The 19,453-nt window shown below is 41.5% G+C and overlaps 1 protein-coding gene across 3 annotated transcripts in view; it reads right to left on the reverse strand.

The window, feature by feature from the left end:
* LOC123318393 (dynein axonemal heavy chain 8-like) overlaps nucleotides 1-19,453 on the reverse strand; it is a 1,393,903-nt gene that overhangs the window by 103,211 nt on the left and 1,271,239 nt on the right. The window lies entirely within an intron of this gene.

Raw genomic sequence — 19,453 nt, forward strand, 5'->3', positions numbered from 1 at the left:
GTAACTATTTCTTGAACCGAGAACTGTGAAAAATAAACTTGAACTGTGTTTTATTACCTGCCACTCTGTATTGCACTGTTATACTGTGAATTGAATTGGACTATATTCTGAAAATTTTCCTATTGTTGAAACCTATTGGAAATAATTTAATTAATTTGTGATTATTCCTTTTGCCGATTACTTTATTGAGTTATTGAAAACTGAACTGTTGTTGCGCCGTTATATCAGTGAAAATTATTTCCGATTTCTTATTATTTCTGATTTATTGAATTGAACTGTTCTAATTTCGTATTGAAGGTGAGTGAATTTCCGAACATTGAAAATTTATTGTCACAATTGGTAAAATTTAATAGGTTTTATTTACCTATCAGTTTAATAGTGAATCACCTATTACCCTATTGATAACTTGTCTACCTGCTTTTATTTTCTTTTGACCTGTACTGTTGAAACTTACCAATTATTGCTGATTTTTCTGAAAACTGAAATTCGATTATTGCGATTTATTTTCCGAATATTGAACTTGAAAAACTGTTTGGAATTTGACCTGTGCGTTCTGGTGCGATTCGAATTTCGGGACATTTTCCGGACTATACGAAACAACTTGCGAGTGTGTGCGGTATTTCGCGAATATTTTCGGACTTTAGTGGGACTGATTGAAATTTTTTTTCGAATAACGTCGGACTTGTAAAATTTTTAGTGTGATACATCGGGACTTAGGTTATTTTAGTGCGCCGGGACTTGAACTTAATTTTTTTTTCTGATACGCCGGGGCTTAGACTTTGATTTTTTTTTTTTGGGGTTACACCGATACCCACTTCGAACTTAAGTGAATAGGTTAGCTGACGATTAACTCACCGGGTTGGACTTAGAACTTAAACAGATTGTGAAAGACATACCGAGTGTGAAAGATTGGTGCGTTCTGAATCGGACTTAGTTGAAAATAATATGTCGAACATGGATGTAAACCGGTTACTCAGTGATGAACTTACATACGAATTACAACTGAGAGGACAATCGATACCGGGTACTGTGATGACTAAACGGAGTCTACTACGACAAGTACTTCAGTCTAATGAACCTCTATTACCCCCAACATCATTGAACCCCGCCTCGGAGATTGAGATTTGCCAAAATAAACTCACCGATTTAGTGGAATCCCTTCAGAACTTCAATCATGAGAATGCGGCTAACGAATTTTCGCGAATTTACACCCGATTAATACACATACAAGGAAGGCTGGACTTTATTGTTACTGCAGACACAACACAGTTACAACTAGTTGGACAAATGAAGGCAACTACAGCTAAGGCGTTGGAAACACTAGAGGAGCTACGTCAGAAGAGTAATCGTGAACAGCCGCAGCCATCTAACCGACATCAGAGGTCTCTCTTGGATGTGGAGGTGCCCAGTTCACCTGGTGTGTCACCGATCCAACCGAAACGGATTTCAGGGCTCCGAGAGCCATCGCTTATCGACTTGGGAGATAGTGTCGATCCTCCTGTAGTAGCCAATGTCTCACGTACTGGTACACCTGTAAGGAATCCAACATTAGAACAGGTCATGAATGAGACAAGACAGACATGTACAGCGTTACTGCGACAGTTACCAGCGATACCTCTCACACAGTCACAGGACTGTAGAACAACAACACCTGAGGGTCTGACACAGGGTAGATGGATTAATTCTACCCGAAGGGTGTCTTTTCCACACTTACCTGCACCTTGGATAAGTTCTGACCGACCAGTCATCACAACACCTGCCAGATCAGAACCGGAGTCCCGATCAACAATACCGACTGTCCCTGTACACAAATGGAACATTTCATTTGATGGCACTGGAAGTGTGACCGGATTCCTTGAAGAAGTGGAGAGGCTGGCTGAATCCCGTAAAGTGTCCCTAGAACAAGTTTTTGAATCTGTTTATGAATTACTACGAAAAGATGCAAGGGATTGGTTTATTCCCAGGAGAGGTACTTTCGAGGACTGGGAGGATTTCAGCAACCAACTGAAAGAAGCGTTTCTGCCTGTTAACTATGAGGAGAATCTGTTGGAGGAAATAAAAAGACGAACACAAGGACCTGAAGAAAAGCTGCTTCTGTATGTTACCCGGATGCAGAACTTATTCCAGAAACTCACCTATACAAAACCATCCGAGGTGGAGCAGATCCGACTCATCCGACAGAGGTTGATTCCGCCCTTACAGCAGGCCTTGGCCTTCCAGGAGACCAAGACGTATGATGAACTTCTCCGTAAAGGAAAAGTTTTTGAACTGGTCCAATGGCAGATGAGCCAGTACACCCGGCCACCCTCAAAACCAGGTTTCGTGGAGGAACCTCACCTGACGTACACTCCCCGTCAGCTGAACCGATGTCGGGCAAATTTTTCTGTGGATACCGGAGAACAGGTACAAACAACTGATCACAGGGAATCGGTCCCGCCGAGACAAGCCAACCAGACACGACTTTCTCCGCAGGGGGAAGGCCGTCCAAAGTCACACCGATCCAGAGAGTCAATGGTCCGGCGACAGGAATCACACCGTCCAACTTCTGGAGACAGGTCCGAAGGTAGATCCGGAAATTCAACACCGCCACCCCGTCGTCGAGCCGAAAATAGCCACGCTGACCGGACCCAATCATCATCAGGGAGGAGAGTGTCCTTCCAGACACAGTGTTTCCGATGTGGTGGATATGGCCACATGCGTCGAGAATGTCGCAGGCCACCGAAAATTTTCTGTTCTCGATGCCAGAGGGAGAACATTCTCTCACGAGATTGTCCCTGCCGTCCGGAAAACTAGACGGAGGTATGGAGAAGGAGTCGACCATATCTCCCATCACACTGACTCCCATAACATCGACCGCCTGGAATGATAACCGACCGCTTGTCGAAGTTAAGATAGCCGGAAAGCACTACAAAGCATTAATTGACACTGGAGCCACGAAGAGTTTCGTAAGTAGGAAAGTGGCAGAACAATGTGAAAGCAAGGGAATCACCGGACAACATGTTGAGAATGGTTTCGTGGTGGTTGCAAATGGTCAACCCACGACAACACCCAAACTCTACACTACCGCCGTTCACCTGGCTGATTATTCCTTGACCGACGTAAAATTTTTGTTGGTGCCTGATTTACCAGTTGACCTCATACTAGGAATGGACGTATTAGGAAGGTTCAATTTTTCCATTAACCTCAGTACCGCGGACTGTTACCTGGAAGGTCGACTGATTGCCAAACCAACACCGAAAATTCAAGAAACTGTTGAGGTGCAGGACCGGAGAAAATCACTGAATACACCTGCGGACAACCCGAAACCTAAACCGTTACCGTCCGTAGATTCCGTATACCTAGCCGAAATAGAAACGACCCAGTGCAAATGGTACAACAAGAAGTTACAGGAGGTGGAAAAAGACCCAGCAAATTTTCCTGACTACGCCGTTAGGAATGGCAAACTGTTACGACATTTCTGGGACTCATCCGACTTCACAGAAGATGGAACCGGCCAACCCTGGAAACTCTGTGTACCGACCGAACAGCGAACCGAAATATTGAAGGAAAACCACGACTCAGAGCTAGCAGGTCACATGGGGATTGCCAAAACGATTGCACGGATAGCCAGAAACTACTACTGGCCAGGGATGTTTAGAGACATTGCGAAATACGTGAGGAACTGCACATCGTGCCAAAAGTACAAAGTTTCGCAACAGAAAACCCCTGGTAAGATGCAACCACACCGAATGGCGGATGCGCCGTTCAAAGAAGTATCCACGGACATAGTTGGACCATTGCCACGGTCAAAGAAGGGAAACTCCTACATCGTGGTAATGCAAGACCGGTTCACAAAGTGGGTAGAGTGTCGTCCGTTGCGGAAAGCCACCGCCAAAACTGTTTATTCGGCCCTCTACGAGCAAGTCATACTGAAATACGGTTGCCCAAAACTAGTAATATCCGACAATGGAGTACAATTTGACAGCAGACTATTCAAGAACAGTCTCCGAGAGCTGAACATCGCTCACCGTTTCACACCACCGTATACTCCTCAGTGTAACCCTGTAGAAAGAGCTAACCGTACCCTGAAGACCATGATAGCACAGTTTTGTGAAGCCGATCAACGAACCTGGGATGAAAAGATAGGAGAGTTAACGTTTGCCATCAACACCGCTAAACAGGAGTCTACTGGATTCACACCGGCATTTTTAAATTATGGAAGGGAACTAGAAGTCCCGAGGGCGATTTATTCGACAAACCCCCACAATGAAGGAATGAACGGAGAATCCAACCGTACAGGAGAAGAAAATAGAGACATGACTTACCGTACTCAACAGATCAAACATCTCCAGGAGGCTTATGAGTTCGTCCGTACTAAACTGTACCGTGCCTTCCAGCAACAGGCTCACCACTACAATCTTCGACGAAGAGAAATCCGATACCATGTGGGAGATAAAGTTCTACGCCGGGACCGTCCTTTATCCTCGGCCGTTGACAGTTTCGCCGCCAAGTTGGCTCCGAAGTTTTCCGGACCGTTTACCGTTGTTAAAGTTGTTTCACCTGTCGTCTATGACCTGAAAGATACAGAGGGTAGAAAAATCACTAACATACACATTAAAGATTTAAAACCATTTCATGCATAACCTATATTATTGTCATGATCCGTTAACCGTTCTATAGAAATAACCTCTGAAAGGAGGAAATCCGTTATTTTTCCGTTACCGAATATATATATTTTTTCGTTACCGATTATATTATTATTATCTGTTTACCTGTTTATCTGAATAACTGTAGTTGCTCGATCAACCAGAACCAGTGCATCCAGACAATCTGTCTCCAAGAATCAGCGGATAGAACCACCCCGAAAGAAGTTGAACAAGTTCCGCATGTCAACCAGTAGGGAGTTCGCCCTCCGTGCCTGTCCAAGATACCAAGGCCACCTGCAAGGAGAAATCTCGTAAATCTGACGCACGTTATTCAGCATAATTATAACCGATTACACCGTAACAATTCCGTTCAAATTCCGTACAGGCACCACCGTTGACCGAAATACCGTATCTACAGATTTTCACCCGTTCAACATGCAATTATAAATCAAACCTGTTAAAACTGTCCGAAAAAATCTGTTATTTATGTAAGGAATACCAATAAAGGATACTGTTTCACCTTGCAACTGAGTATATCCGTCTATTAATCCAATAGATCTAACCAATTTCTGTCCTGAACCGAATCGAAATTATTGTACCGTCAATTTAACACTGTTTACCTGAAGAAAACACCGTCTACCTGAAAACAGAGTACAGAGAAAAACCGTTCCAAGAAGAAAAGTTGACCACGAGGAACGATGAAGATTGGAGAGTTTATTGTTAGAAATTACCCACCTGCAAGTCTCATACCGGATCCGAAAGTCTCAACGTCCGTACAGCCGGGTCACACCAGCCCATTGAGCCCCCACGTCGAGCTGTTGGAGGCTTTCCACCTGTTGCAGCTCCCACGATTCCTGGGTAACCTACAAAACCACGATGGAATTCAAACACCCGCCAAACACAGTTAAATTAGGTACTCACCGGAAGAATGAAACATGGCACGTTTCCGACCAGCGATGAAGATGAATTTCCACATGGAGAGGGAGGATTTTCCACTGTTATACACCATTTATCCACGGAACGCTGAACAAAGTTCTTTGACAAGATGGCGGAGACCTGCGCCGAAATGACTGACGCTGACGTTTCTGCGTGCGCATTGGAACTACCAGTGGCCAACCATAGAGAAGATAAGTACTATCGAATACAGCTATTGTAAACTGGTCACGAGTATATAGGTGGCGCGCGCGAAAGTAAGGTACTAGGGGTAGATAGAGTCGTGAAATTAAGCTCACTATTTCATCGTAAGTTAATTTCTTCCGAGGTGGAGGTGGTGTAATGAACCCCAGTTTTCTGAGGAAAATTGGAGTTCATCTTAGTACATTTTTTTCGTTTTAAATTTCCGTCTTTGAAAATATTTTAATTCTCGAATATTCCGTACGTTCATTCCGACGGGCAGAGTAAATGTAAAAAACCGCTTATCTGTATTTCACGTTGTTTTTCTTACATGCCGCTGAAGATTTCAACGTTTTTCATCTGTTGATATGCGATAAACCGGAGCTGACGACGTTTTTCAGTCTTGTCGTATTCTGGAATTTTCAGATTTTTACCGTGAGAGGGGATATGCCTATAAAGGCGAATTTTCCCCCCGCGACGGTCACTTTTTCGACTTTTCGACTGTTACTTCAGTTCGTCGGCTGACTTTTGAATTTTACTTCAGTGCTTTCCTTTCGCTTGAGTACATTTCGCTTTCTAACGTGGTTTCTAACTTCTGTTATAAATTCAGTTGATTTTCCGTAGTTCTTTCGCCGTTGAAGATAATCATTTTTGTGTTATTTGCATCAGTGCTTAGAGTTAATTTTTTAGTTTTTCTTTTAAATCCTTTGAGTTTCGAGTGCTTGAAACAAAGGAGGTAGGTCCCCGTCTGTACCGTTCAGTTTCTTTGTTAGACCTACGCCGTTACTTCTTTAACTTTGACACTGCTGTACTGTATCGTTTCCTGTTGTATTTTATCGTTCTTTACCCTGTTCGCGTTCCGCGTCATAAGTGTTAAATCCGAAATCTCTTCTTTTCTGTCAATCATGGTGTGCTATAACCCTTGGGGCAGAGAATAAGAGATACCGCACGTTACTGAGGGGAAAGTTCCGTCAACCCCCCTGTCCGCGTTCCGCGTCATAAGTGTTAGATCCGAAATCTCTTCTTTTCTGTCAATCATGGTGTGCTATAACCCTTGGGGCAGAGAATAAGAGATACCGCACGTAATCAGTGAAATCCCGTAGTTGCGTTAAAAATAGACATCTTCTTCGCTGTCAATCATGGTGTGCTATAACCCTTGGGGCAGCGAATAAAAGTCTCGAACCGACCCGCCCTTATTGTGTTTCATTCCCGGAGAAATACAACTACACACCGATACCGTATAGCAAGTCCTTAGCCTTCGTCAGTTCTGGTCGGCGCATTTTTATTGAACCGTTAATTTTTCACTACACCCGGTATAAATTTCATAAAGTGCTCGTGACCGGATAAGATTTCCCGAATGTATTTTCACTGATAGAATCACTCATATTTTATATCACACATATCTCCCTTTGACATGTGATTAGTTTCCGAAGTTGTGAATAAACTTTTACATAGTTCGATTTTGACTTCTTCGTTGTCGCTACTACCCTAGACAACACCGAGCTCTGTCTCTGGCTAGCAGCTACCCTGGTAGGTTTGCTATTCTTCCTATTGAAAAGAATAGCTGGCGCTCGAGATTAAGGCTTCTCCGAGAAACGCACGTTACAAGGTCCACTGTACCTCGATTTGGTCGAAAGCCGCACTGGGATTCAGGTAAAAGCTTCTCTAAAAGTGGAACCAGACGATTAGCCATAATCTTCGAGAGAATTTTACCGGCCACATTAAGCAACGATATGCCCCTGTAATTGTTGCAATTCGACGTATCGCCTTTGTTCTTATAGAGGTTGATAACTAAAGCGTCTCTGAAGTCTTGTGGCACATCTCCCTGTTCCCAGATCTTGCGGAATAGTATTAGGAGACTATTGACAATGTCCTCATCCAAGGCTTTGAATATCTCCGCCGGAATGCCGTCTAGACCAGTTGACTTATCATTTTTCATATTTTTAATCGCGCTTATGATTTCCGACATTGAAATTTCGTCATCAAGCGATGTCATCGGACTATACGCGGGAAGCAGGTCTAAAATGGATAAATCCGAGTCGTTATTTTGATTCAAGACCTGTGAGTAATGCTCCTTCCATCTTTCGAGAATTTTTCTATCATCAGTTAGAATAGCACCATGAGCATCTCTTATAGGAAAGCTAGCTTTTCTGCTTGGACCGTAAACAGTTTTAATAGCTTCGAAAAAACGCCTGTAGTCATGGTTATCGGCGTACGCTTGTATTTCCCTAGCTTTTTCTTTCCACCAGCTGTCCTTGATTTTTCTTTTTTCTTGACGGACCTCGCGTTTTATGTTTATGAAACCTATTTGGGCTGCAACATCGCCAGGCTTGTTAATTGCGGTTTTCATGGCTTTGTGTTTTGCGTCCAAAAGGGGTGCGATATGAGTTTTGCTGTCGGCAAACCAGTCTGGGGATTTTCGGGAGCGTTCTGTGCCCAGTATTTCTTTCGCTGTATTTGTGAGGGATGACTTGAAACGGAGCCAATGAGTCTCAATGTCGTCGTTATAATCCGGTGGTGTTAGGCTATCTTTGACGGCAGCTGTGAATCTGTCCTTTGTAGAAGGGTTTTGTAGTTTGGATATTTGAAGGCGCCCTCTTAGATACTTCGGCTTGCGTTGGTATTTTGGGCGCATTGAGATTTTCATTCTCGAGATTACCAGCCTATGATCAGTCCAGCACTCCAGATCTGCTCTGGGTTTAGTGACCAACACCTCTTTCAGATCTTTCCTTCTCACGATCACATAGTCGAGGGTATGCCAATGCCCTGAGCGCGGGTGGCGCCAGGTCCCCCTTGAATTGGGTCTGAGATACCAACTGGATTTTCGGTAAGTTTGGCGGCCAGGTCGTTTCTAATGGCAAAGCCTACGCCATGTTGTCTGATTTCGCCTTCCGGCAAGCCTTTCCAGAAAAAAGTATACGCTTGTTCTACCAAGCTACCTTCGTCCGAAAAGCGTGTTTCGCTTAAAGCAACTATTGCAATGGATGTTCGTTGCAGTTCCTTATCGATTAGGGCAGTACGCCTCTCTGGTCGGTGGGCCTTGGGGTTGTCTAGCAAGGTTCTGACGTTCCATGCTGCAAAAGCTATGTGCTTTTCATTGCTGTTTGTTCGATGATTCACTCGCTCAGGCACCCTCCCCCGGAGATCCGAATGGGAGGGTATTTTACCTCCGGATACGAATTTTGTCCTGTTCGACTGATCCATCTTTTTGTAGAAGCTGCGTTAGAAGGTGTTCAAAAGCTGCACTGGTAACGCTGTCAGTGCAACTTTGGTTGCGGCTACGACTAGATTATCCTGTGGCACAGGTATCCTGAGACGACAAGGTCTGAGACGTAACTTGAGCAACGCAGAGAGCCATTTCCTGCTCAAGCCAATGTTTAGGCTACGTAATTGTGGGAAACAGAGTTATACCGCTCATGTTCGGTCGCCAGAGCCTCGTTCGTAAGAAGAGGGTGCACCGCGAGTAGGTGAGGTTGGCATTTGAGAGGAGAGGCTATAAAACGCATCCTTTCCCCTTACACCCCACCGTGTGGGGTGTGGGATGTTTGCATGTGACCGTCGGTCACATGCAAATGGAATGTAGTGAGTTTTGTTAAAATTAATTGTAAGCTCATTCTGCTCCATCCATTGTTTGACCCGGAAAAAGTCTCTCTCAGCCATCATCTTCATATCTATCCAGTTTTTTGCACTATATATAATTGCAAGTCGTCAGCATAACCAAGAATCTGCCCTTTTGTGTTCAAATCCAATATGTCAGAATGGGTCCAAGGATGGTCCCCTGCGGAACTCCATATCTTAACACTATACTCATTTTGGACTCTAACGACCTTCTGTTGGTTAGGTAGCTTTTAAACAAACTGAAACTTGACCAATTTCAGCCAGACGTTCCAAGAGGATTCCGTGATCCACTGAATCAAAGACTTTCGCCAAATCAAGAAATATACATAGGGAGGCATTGTTTTTATCAAGTGTTTCATAAATGGCTCGATATAGATATGCCAGGGCTCCTTGCGTTGATTTCCCCTCCCTAAATCCAAACTGACCACTTGACAGAAATCCATTTCCTCCTAGGTAAAATGTTAGCCTAGTTTTGATGACTATTTCTATTACTTTAGAAATCGTCGATATTAACGAAATAGGTCTATAATTAGAACACAGCTTCATATTCATATCTCCTCCCTTGTGAAGGGGTACTACAACAGCCGTTTTAAGAATATCCGGAAATATTCCTGTTTGGAAGATCTCATTACAAAGGTGTGTTATTGGTCGTATATCTCCTTCAATACCTCAGCAGAAATACCGTCTACCCCAGCACACTTTCTCGATTTTAAGTTGTTTATAATATTTCTTATTTATTCTGGATTGGTTGGTGTTAGGTGAAAACTGCTCTTTGATGTATTTTTCTTAGTGTTTTGGAGATTTTTATTGAATTTAATCTTTCCAGCTAATTCCTGGCCGATGTAAGCAAAATACTTGTTGAAAGTTGTAGCCATATCTTTGGATCCTGAATTATACCTTCTTTCGTTTCTATTTTTTGTATGTGAGCCTTTGAGTTTTGTTTTGAACATAATTGATTTACCGTTTTCAATAAACTGTTTGAATTGTTTCCATAAGCAGTAATTGTTAGTGTAATATTCTATGGACTGTCTATATCCAGATATCTGTGGTTTTCGTTTGACACTGACAATGACAAGATCGCAGAAGTTTCTAGAATATATTTTACGGTATCAGTATGTTATGTTGTAACAAGGTGAAATGGAAATAACTTTGAGATTAAACTAGATAATAGAAGATTGTCAGGAGGTTTATTTCATCGAACTCTGACATCATATTTCTTATCAGCAGAGCGTGGTTGGTCGATGTGAGGCAAAATGACTGTTATGATACTGTGATTACAACATTGGAAACAATGAGTGATGAAAAAGAACTAACTATGGAATTTGCTAAATCAAGATTACTGGATGCAGAGCTTAAACTGAAACAAAAAGGAGAGAACATGGAATCAACAAGTTTCTTTGCATGTTACAAATGTGGGAAAGAAGGAGACAAGGCCTACCAGTGTACAGAAAGGGGTGAGGAGAAAAGAGGAAGAGGTCGATATCGAGGTAACAAGAGAAGGTCGTACTACAGAGGAGGACAGTCGACATCGAAAGCACAGGTGAGTGAACAGGCAAACGATTCTGAAATGACTGACAACAAGTGTGAAGGCACCATATAAACATGAGGTAATTTTTGTGGTGGATTCAGGAGCCACACACAACTTTATTCAAGAAAGATATATGACATATATGACAGATGTGACAGATCATCAAAATCCTATTGAAATAAGAATTGCCAACGGAGATAAATTAATTGCATACAAAAGAGGAAACTTGAAAGCAGGATATGGTAAAATTCCTATTGTCGTAGAAGCACTGATAGTTAATGGCATTGCACATAACCTATTATCTGTGAGTGAGTTAACGAACAAAGGCAAGGAAATTATATTTAAAGAAGGACAGCTGATAATAAGATCAAGCAAAAATGAATAAAAAGGAGAAAAAAGAGGAAGATTAAATATACTTAGATTAAGCTTACTTACCGAGAGTGAATGCAATTATAAACATCAAGAAAACGAAGATTTATGGCATCTTAGATTGGGGCACATAAATAGAAATGGCTTAAGGATCATAATCCTATATGGTAGGTTCATAAACCTACCATATAGTAATAAAATATGTGCTACCTGCATGAAAAATAAAAGTACGAGGCTACCGTTTAGAGAAATCAGAAGACCACAATCTAGTTTCATTGGAGAGTTGATTCATTCTGATGTAGTGGGACCAATGAGAACTGTAACTCCAGAAGGACATAAGTATTTTCAATTAATCCTCGATGATTACTCTCATTTTTGTAAGACCTACTTATTGAAAAATAAATCTGAAGTAGCAAACAACATTATAGAATACATAAATGCATTGAAGGCAGAAAAGGATATAAGAGTGAAACGAATTAGATGCGATAATGGAGGAGAATATTCGTCTGATTATTTTAAGAGTTTTTGTAAAGACAAAGGAATCTCAATTGAATACTCAATGCCATACAGTCCCCAGATGAATGGAAAGAGTGAGCGTATGAATAGAACTATATTGGAAAAGGCCCGTACAATTCTTGATGAATCAAATCTTCCTAGAAAGCTCTGGGGACATGCAATTCTGACAGCTACTTTTTTGATTAATCGAAGCCCTACTAGCACTACCAACTATAGAATTCCGGCTAAAGTGTACGGCAATAATTTAATGCTTAACAGATTGAAACCATTTGGATGTAAAGGATGGATGGTAATTTTGCCTAGACCTGATAAACTGGATCCAAGAGCAAAGAAGGTGAGACTACTTGGTTATACCAAAAATGGATACAAAATGTGGGACCTATTGACTGATACATCTACAAGGAATATCAGATTTGATGAACTGGATTACAGATACATAGTTAGAAATGAAATTGAAAACAACGATCATGAACACGAACATTTCATCGAATCCAATAACGAAGATAAGAAGAAAGAAGATGAAGAAAGAAGGAGGATGAAGCAAAGGAAAAAGGAGAAGAAAAGAACAAAACAGTACAGAATAAAGAGGATGAAGATCAGAATGAGGAGAGAAGAGAAGAAACCAATATCAAAAGTACGAGAAGTGGAAGACAAGTAAATAGGCCAAATTATTTATCAGAATACGAGTTACATGAAGCCTACTGTCTCATAAATGAAGAAGAGGATCCTAAAGACTACAAAGAAGCTATTAACAATGGATGGAAAGAAGCTATAGACACAGAGATAAATGCTTTGAGAAGAATGGAAACATGGACAGAGATAGAATTACCTAAAGATAGGAAAGCAATTGAAGCAAAGTGGATCTTCAAAACAAGGGAGAATGAATTGAAAAAAGCCAGACTGGTATTAAAAGGTTTTCAGCTGAAGGAAAATACCGATTTTGGGAAGAACTATGCTCCAGTGGCAAGAATGTCTACTTTGAGAACTCTACTGGCCTACACAGTAGAGATGAATTGGAACTTGAGACAACTAGATGTACCCTCTGCTTTTCTAAATGGATACCTGGAATCAGAAGTTTATGTTAAACCGCCAGAAGGTATAAAGGTTGAAGGAAATAAAGTTCTTAAACTAAACAAAGGACTTTACGGTCTGAGAGAAAGCTCAAGGTGTTGGAACAGAAGATTCAATGATTTTGTGGAACGGATGGGATTCAAAAGATCAGAACATGATGTGTGTTTATATATTGGAAAAGATATTAAAGTATGGATGCTCATATATGTTGATGACATCATTCTAACTGGACTGGAAGAAAATATAAATATAATTGTGAAGAAATTGAAAGAAGAATTCAATGTAAAAGATTTTGGTTTTCCTAAAACTTTCCTTGGAATGGAAATAATGAAAGAACATAACACACTCAAGATCACACAGAAAAGACAAATAGAAAGTATGCTACAAAAATTCAATATGACAGACTGTAAGAGTACTGCAACATCATTAAGTAAAGGTTATCAACTCGAAGATAGTGAACCAATTGTGAGTGAAGTTCCATATCGTCAGCTAATTGGAACTCTCATGTTTGTGGCTACATCATCTCGTCCAGACATAGCATTTTCTACTTCATACTTAAGCCAATATCTGGACAGACCTACGAAGAGTCTTTGGATATATTTCAACAAAATCTTTAAGTTTGGAAAAACATAACTTTATGAGAGATAATTTGAATATTTGTTAACTTTGACCTTATATTGTGTTGTAATTCATTTATAGCGATTTCCATCTGGGAAATTTTCAATCGAGGGGGGATGTTAGTGTAATATTCTATGGACTGTCTATATCCAGATATCGGTGGTTTTCGTTTGACACTGACGATGACAAGATCGCAGAAGTTTCTAGAATATATTTTACAGTATCAGTATGTTATGTTGTAACAAGGTGAAATGGACATAACTTTGAGATTAAACTAGATAATAGAAGATTGCCTTGTGATTTATTTTATCGGACTCTGCCATCATATTTCTTAACAGTAATTTGTTTATTGTAGTATTCTTTCTTCACACTCCTTATGAGGTAGTTTAATTTGTTTCTGTAGTTCCTGAAAATAGTTCAGCTTTATTCTTGTTTATCCTTCTTCCAAGTTCTTATACAGCCTATTTCTATCTTGGATAGATTTCAGAAGTCCATTGGTAATCCAGTTTTTCTTCTTAAAGTTTTTGTTGAAAACTCTTTGTTGACAACATTTTACATGGAGTTGTATAATTTCAATCAGTTTTTCCGCTGTGGGATTTATACCCTGAATTTCATAGATATAACAAGACTTATGAGCCAATACGTTATAATCCACTCCAAGAAATTGTTCTCTTTCCCTATTCCTGACTAAATCTTGTTTAATATTAATGAGAAGTAACATTGAAAAGTGATCAGTTATAGTTGTCTTTAGTACAACTGGGATATAATCAAACAAACCTTTCACCCAAATATGATCAATGCAGCTCGAACTAGCTCCTTGTACCCTCGTCGGTTTATTTATAACAGATTTAAAATTTTCCTCTGTTAATATATTCATATACATATCACTGCTATCATTACTATCTAAAATATTCACATTCAAATCACCTAAGACAACATGGTAATTTCGACAATGAGACTTCAAATATACCGGGTGTCCCAGAGCTTTTAGGCCAGCAGATATCTCAGTTACCTGCGGAAAAAAAAATTGAAAAAAATACTTGTCGAGACCATACGCTCTTTCATGCAGCATAGCAAAATCCACCCCCTGACAAACAACCCCTGAGAAACAACCCCTAACTTTTGTTTTTCAAATGGCACCCCCATGTTTGTTTGGCTTCAACTGACAGCTCTTTTTAATTCTCAATCAATGATATATCATAATATGTAGTTGTAAAGATAGTCACTCGATAAAATTGAATTCGTTAGTGGGTACTGTTAATTGGACTGATCGAATTAGTCCACATTGTAGAGACAAGAAAAAGTGGATGTTGAAAAAAAAGAGTCAATAAAATGTTAGAACTTTTTGTGCTTTGTTTTATTCCTACGGTATCTGGATGACAATACAGCTGAGCGTATAAATTCGTATTTCATTTGTATTTTTATTTGCCATAATTCTGCATGCCATTCTAGCTACCATGATACATCATTGAATGAGAAATGAAAAAAACTGTGAGTTGAAGCACAACAAACATGAGGGTGCCATTTGAAAAACAAAAGTTAGGGGTGGTTCCTCGGGGGTTGTTTGTCAGGGGGTGGATTTTGCTTTGCTGCATGAAAGAGCGTATGGTCTCCTACGACAGGTAACTGAGATATTTGCTGGCCTAAAAGCTCTGGGACACCCGGTATATGAAAGCCAGGCAAAATGTTTTGATCCAAAATATCTGGTGACTTATATACTGCACTTATGTGTGTAAATCTGTCATGTAATTTTATCGATACTTTAAGATCAACCTCATTTACAATGACTGAACATGATTCACATTGAAACCTTTTATTTATCTACTCATACTCATACTCATTTATTTCTCAAAACTTTAAATCTATCACCAAGCAGGGTAGGCCATTGAGGAACCGGGCATATATATATATATATATATATATATATATATATATATATATATATATATATTTTTTTTTTTTTATTTTTTTTTTCTTAATCACCTTTGCAGGGGTGTAAGGGGGAAGGATGCGTTTTATAGCCTCTCCTCTCAAATGCCAACCTCACCTACTCGCGGTGCACCCTGTTCTTACGAACGAGGCTCTGGCGACCGAACATGAGCGGTATAACTCTGTTTCCCACAATTACGTAGCCTGAACATTGGCTTGAGCAGGAAATGGCTCTCTGCGTTGCTCAAGTTACGTCTCAGACCTTGTCGTCTCAGGATACCTGTGCCACAAGATAATCTAGTCGTAGCCGCAACCAAAGTTGCACTGACAGCGTTACCAGTGCAGCTTTTGAACACCTTCTAACGCAGCTCCTACAAAAAGATGGATCAGTCGAACAGGACAAAATTCGTATCCGGAGGTAAAATACCCTCCCATTCGGATCTCCGGGGGAGGGTGCCTGAGCGAGTGAATCATCGAACAAACACCAATGAAAAGCACATAGCTTTTGCAGCATGGAACGTCAGAACCTTGCTAGACAACCCCAAGGCCGACCGACCAGAGAGGCGTACTGCCCTAATCGATAAGGAACTGCAACGAACATCCATTGCAATAGTTGCTTTAAGCGAAACACGCTTTTCGGACGAAGGTAGCTTGGTAGAACAAGCGTATACTTTTTTCTGGAAAGGCTTGCCGGAAGGCGAAATCAGACAACATGGCGTAGGCTTTGCCATTAGAAACGACCTGGCCGCCAAACTTACCGAAAATCCAGTTTGTATCTCAGAACGTTTAATGACCCTACGTTTTCCTGCAGCGAATAACACGTTTGTGAACATCATTGCAGTATACGCACCCACTTTGAACTCCTCTGACAACTTGAAGGACACTTTTTACGAAACACTCGTTGCTACATTAAGAAAAATCCCAAAACGGGAACGAATTATTCTCCTTGGAGACTTCAACGCCAGAGTGGGCAGATGTCAAGACTCCATCCATTGCAATAGTTGCTTTAAGCGAAACACGCTTTTCGGACGAAGGTAGCTTGGTAGAACAAGCGTATACTTTTTTCTGGAAAGGCTTGCCGGAAGGCGAAATCAGACAACATGGCGTAGGCTTTGCCATTAGAAACGACCTGGCCGCCAAACTTACCGAAAATCCAGTTTGTATCTCAGAACGTTTAATGACCCTACGTTTTCCTGCAGCGAATAACACGTTTGTGAACATCATTGCAGTATACGCACCCACTTTGAACTCCTCTGACAACTTGAAGGACACTTTTTACGAAACACTCGTTGCTACATTAAGAAAAATCCCAAAACGGGAACGAATTATTCTCCTTGGAGACTTCAACGCCAGAGTGGGCAGATGTCAAGACTCAGAACTATGGCCGGGAATAATAGGGAAACACGGCACAGACAGCATTAATTCGAATGGAGAACGTCTGCTGGCTCTTTGTGCAGAACACAATCTGTGCATAACGAACACCTATTTTATTACGAGACCCAATTCAAGGGGGACCTGGCGCCACCCGCGCTCAGGGCATTGGCATACCCTCGACTATATGATCGTGAGAAGGAAAGATCTGAAAGAGGTGTTGGTCACTAAACCCAGAGCAGATCTGGAGTGCTGGACTGATCATAGGCTGGTAATCTCGAGAATGAAAATCTCAATGCGCCCAAAATACCAACGCAAGCCGAAGTATCTAAGAGAGCGCCTTCAAATATCCAAACTACAAAACCCTTCTACAAAGGACAGATTCACAGCTGCCGTCAAAGATAGCCTAACACCACCGGATTATAACGACGACATTGAGACTCATTGGCTCCGTTTCAAGTCATCCCTTACAAATACAGCGAAAGAAATACTGGGCACAGAACGCTCCCGAAAATCCCCAGACTGGTTTGCCGACAGCGAAACTCATATCGCACCCCTTTTGGACGCAAAACACAAAGCGATGAAAACCGCAATTAACAAGCCTGGCGATGTTGCAGCCCAAATAAGTTTCATAAACATAAAACGCGAGGTCCGTCAAGAAATAAGAAAAATCAAGGACAGCTGGTGGAAAGAAAAAGCTAGGGAAATACAAGCTTACGCCGATAACCATGACTACAGGCGTTTTTTCGAAGCTATCAAAACTGTTTACGGTCCAAGCAGAAAAGCTAGCTTTCCTATAAGAGATGCTCATGGAGCTATTCTAACTGATGATAGAAAAATTCTCGAAAGATGGAAGGAGCACTACTCACAGGTCTTGAATCAAAATAACGACTCGGATTTATCCATTTTAGACCTGCTCCCCGCGTATAGTCCGATGACATCGCTTGATGACGAAATCTCAATGTCGGAAATCATAAGTGCGATTAAAAATATGAAAAATGATAAGTCACCTGGTCTAGACGGCATTCCGGCGGAGATATTCAAAGCCTTGGATGAGCCCATTGTCAATAGTCTCCTAATACTATTCCGCAAAATTTGGGAACAGGGAGATGTGCCACAAGACTTCAGAGACGCTTTAGTTATCAACCTCTATAAGAACAAAGGCGATACGTCGAATTGCAACAATTACAGAGGCATATCGTTGCTTAGCGTGGCCGGTAAAATTCTCTCGAAGATTATGGCTAATCGTCTGGTTCCACTCTTAGAGAGGCTTTTACCTGAATCCCAGTGCGGCTTTCGACCAAATCGAGGTACGGTGGACCTAATTTTTACACTGCGACAGCTACAAGAAAAGGCCCGTGAACAACAATCAAGGATTTATACAGCCTTCATCGATTTAAGCAAGGCATTCGACTCGGTAAATCGAAAAGCGCTATGGAAAATCATGGCACGTCTAGGAGTACCCGAAAAATTCCTAGCAGTGTGTAAAAGCCTTCATACCAACAACACCGCTAGAATACAGCATAATGGCTCTACAACCGACCATTTCTCAACCAACTCTGGAATAAAACAAGGCTGCGTATTAGCGCCTTTACTGTTCAATATTTTCGCCATAGCTGTATCGATAATTGCTGACATGAGCATGCCCGTAAGAGGTGTTGGGATAAGATTCAGATTTGATGGAGGCCTGTTTAACCTGAAGCGCCTCAGAGCAAAAACCCGTACCAAGTTTATCACGGAACTTCAATATGCAGACGACTGTTCACTCATCGCTAGCAGCTCAGAGGATCTACAGATAATGATGGACACCTATAAACATATATACGAAGCTTTAGGCCTTAGACTCAATATTGACAAGACCAAAATCCTGGTGAGTCCGCCAGAAAGCCTTCAAACAGATATCAGCCTGGACAATGAAACTCTAGAACAGGTCGAGCAGTTCAAATACTTGGGAAGCTTCATAAATACTAGGGCTAACCTTGACACGGAAATACACAACCGTATCAATTCGGCATCACGGGCATTCTGGAAGCTGAAGGACAGAGTATTTCAAAATCACGACCTCAATCTGAAGACCAAGACAGCTGTTTACAGAGCAGTGGTCCTCCCAACGCTTCTTTACGGAAGCGAAAGCTGGACTCCCTACAGGCGACATATTAAACAGCTTGAACAGACGCAGCAACGTCATCTAAGACAGATAATGCACATCAGATGGTTCCACAAAGTTTCGAATGCAGAAGTCTTGCAGCGCGCGAGTTGTACAACAGTTGAGACTCAAGTAACGAGGGCCCGACTCAGATGGAGCGGCCACATTCTGAGGATGCAAGACACAAGACTCCCCAAGATAGCTCTATACGGCGAACTCACTGAGGGAGCCCGGAAACCAGGAGGCCAGTATAAGCGGTTTAAGGATACACTACATCAATCCCTAAAATCAGTTAATGCCAATCATAACTGGGAACAACTAGCGTTAGACAGGTCACAGTGGAGGTCTTTGGTACACAGTTATAATGGAGAATCGAGAAGGATACAGCGGCGGCCAGATCTGGTTGGTGACTATCCATGCCCTGAGTGTGGAAGGATCTGCAGGTCACGGTTGGGTCTCTTTAGTCACAGGAGGGCACACAGTCGCAACTAGCACTAAGAAATTACTTATAATAATAATAATATAATAAGTCTGTTCGAATTTTTTTTT

The sequence above is a fragment of the Coccinella septempunctata genome, chromosome 1 (genome assembly GCF_907165205.1).
Source record: "Coccinella septempunctata chromosome 1, icCocSept1.1, whole genome shotgun sequence".
NCBI lineage: Eukaryota > Metazoa > Arthropoda > Insecta > Coleoptera > Coccinellidae > Coccinella > Coccinella septempunctata.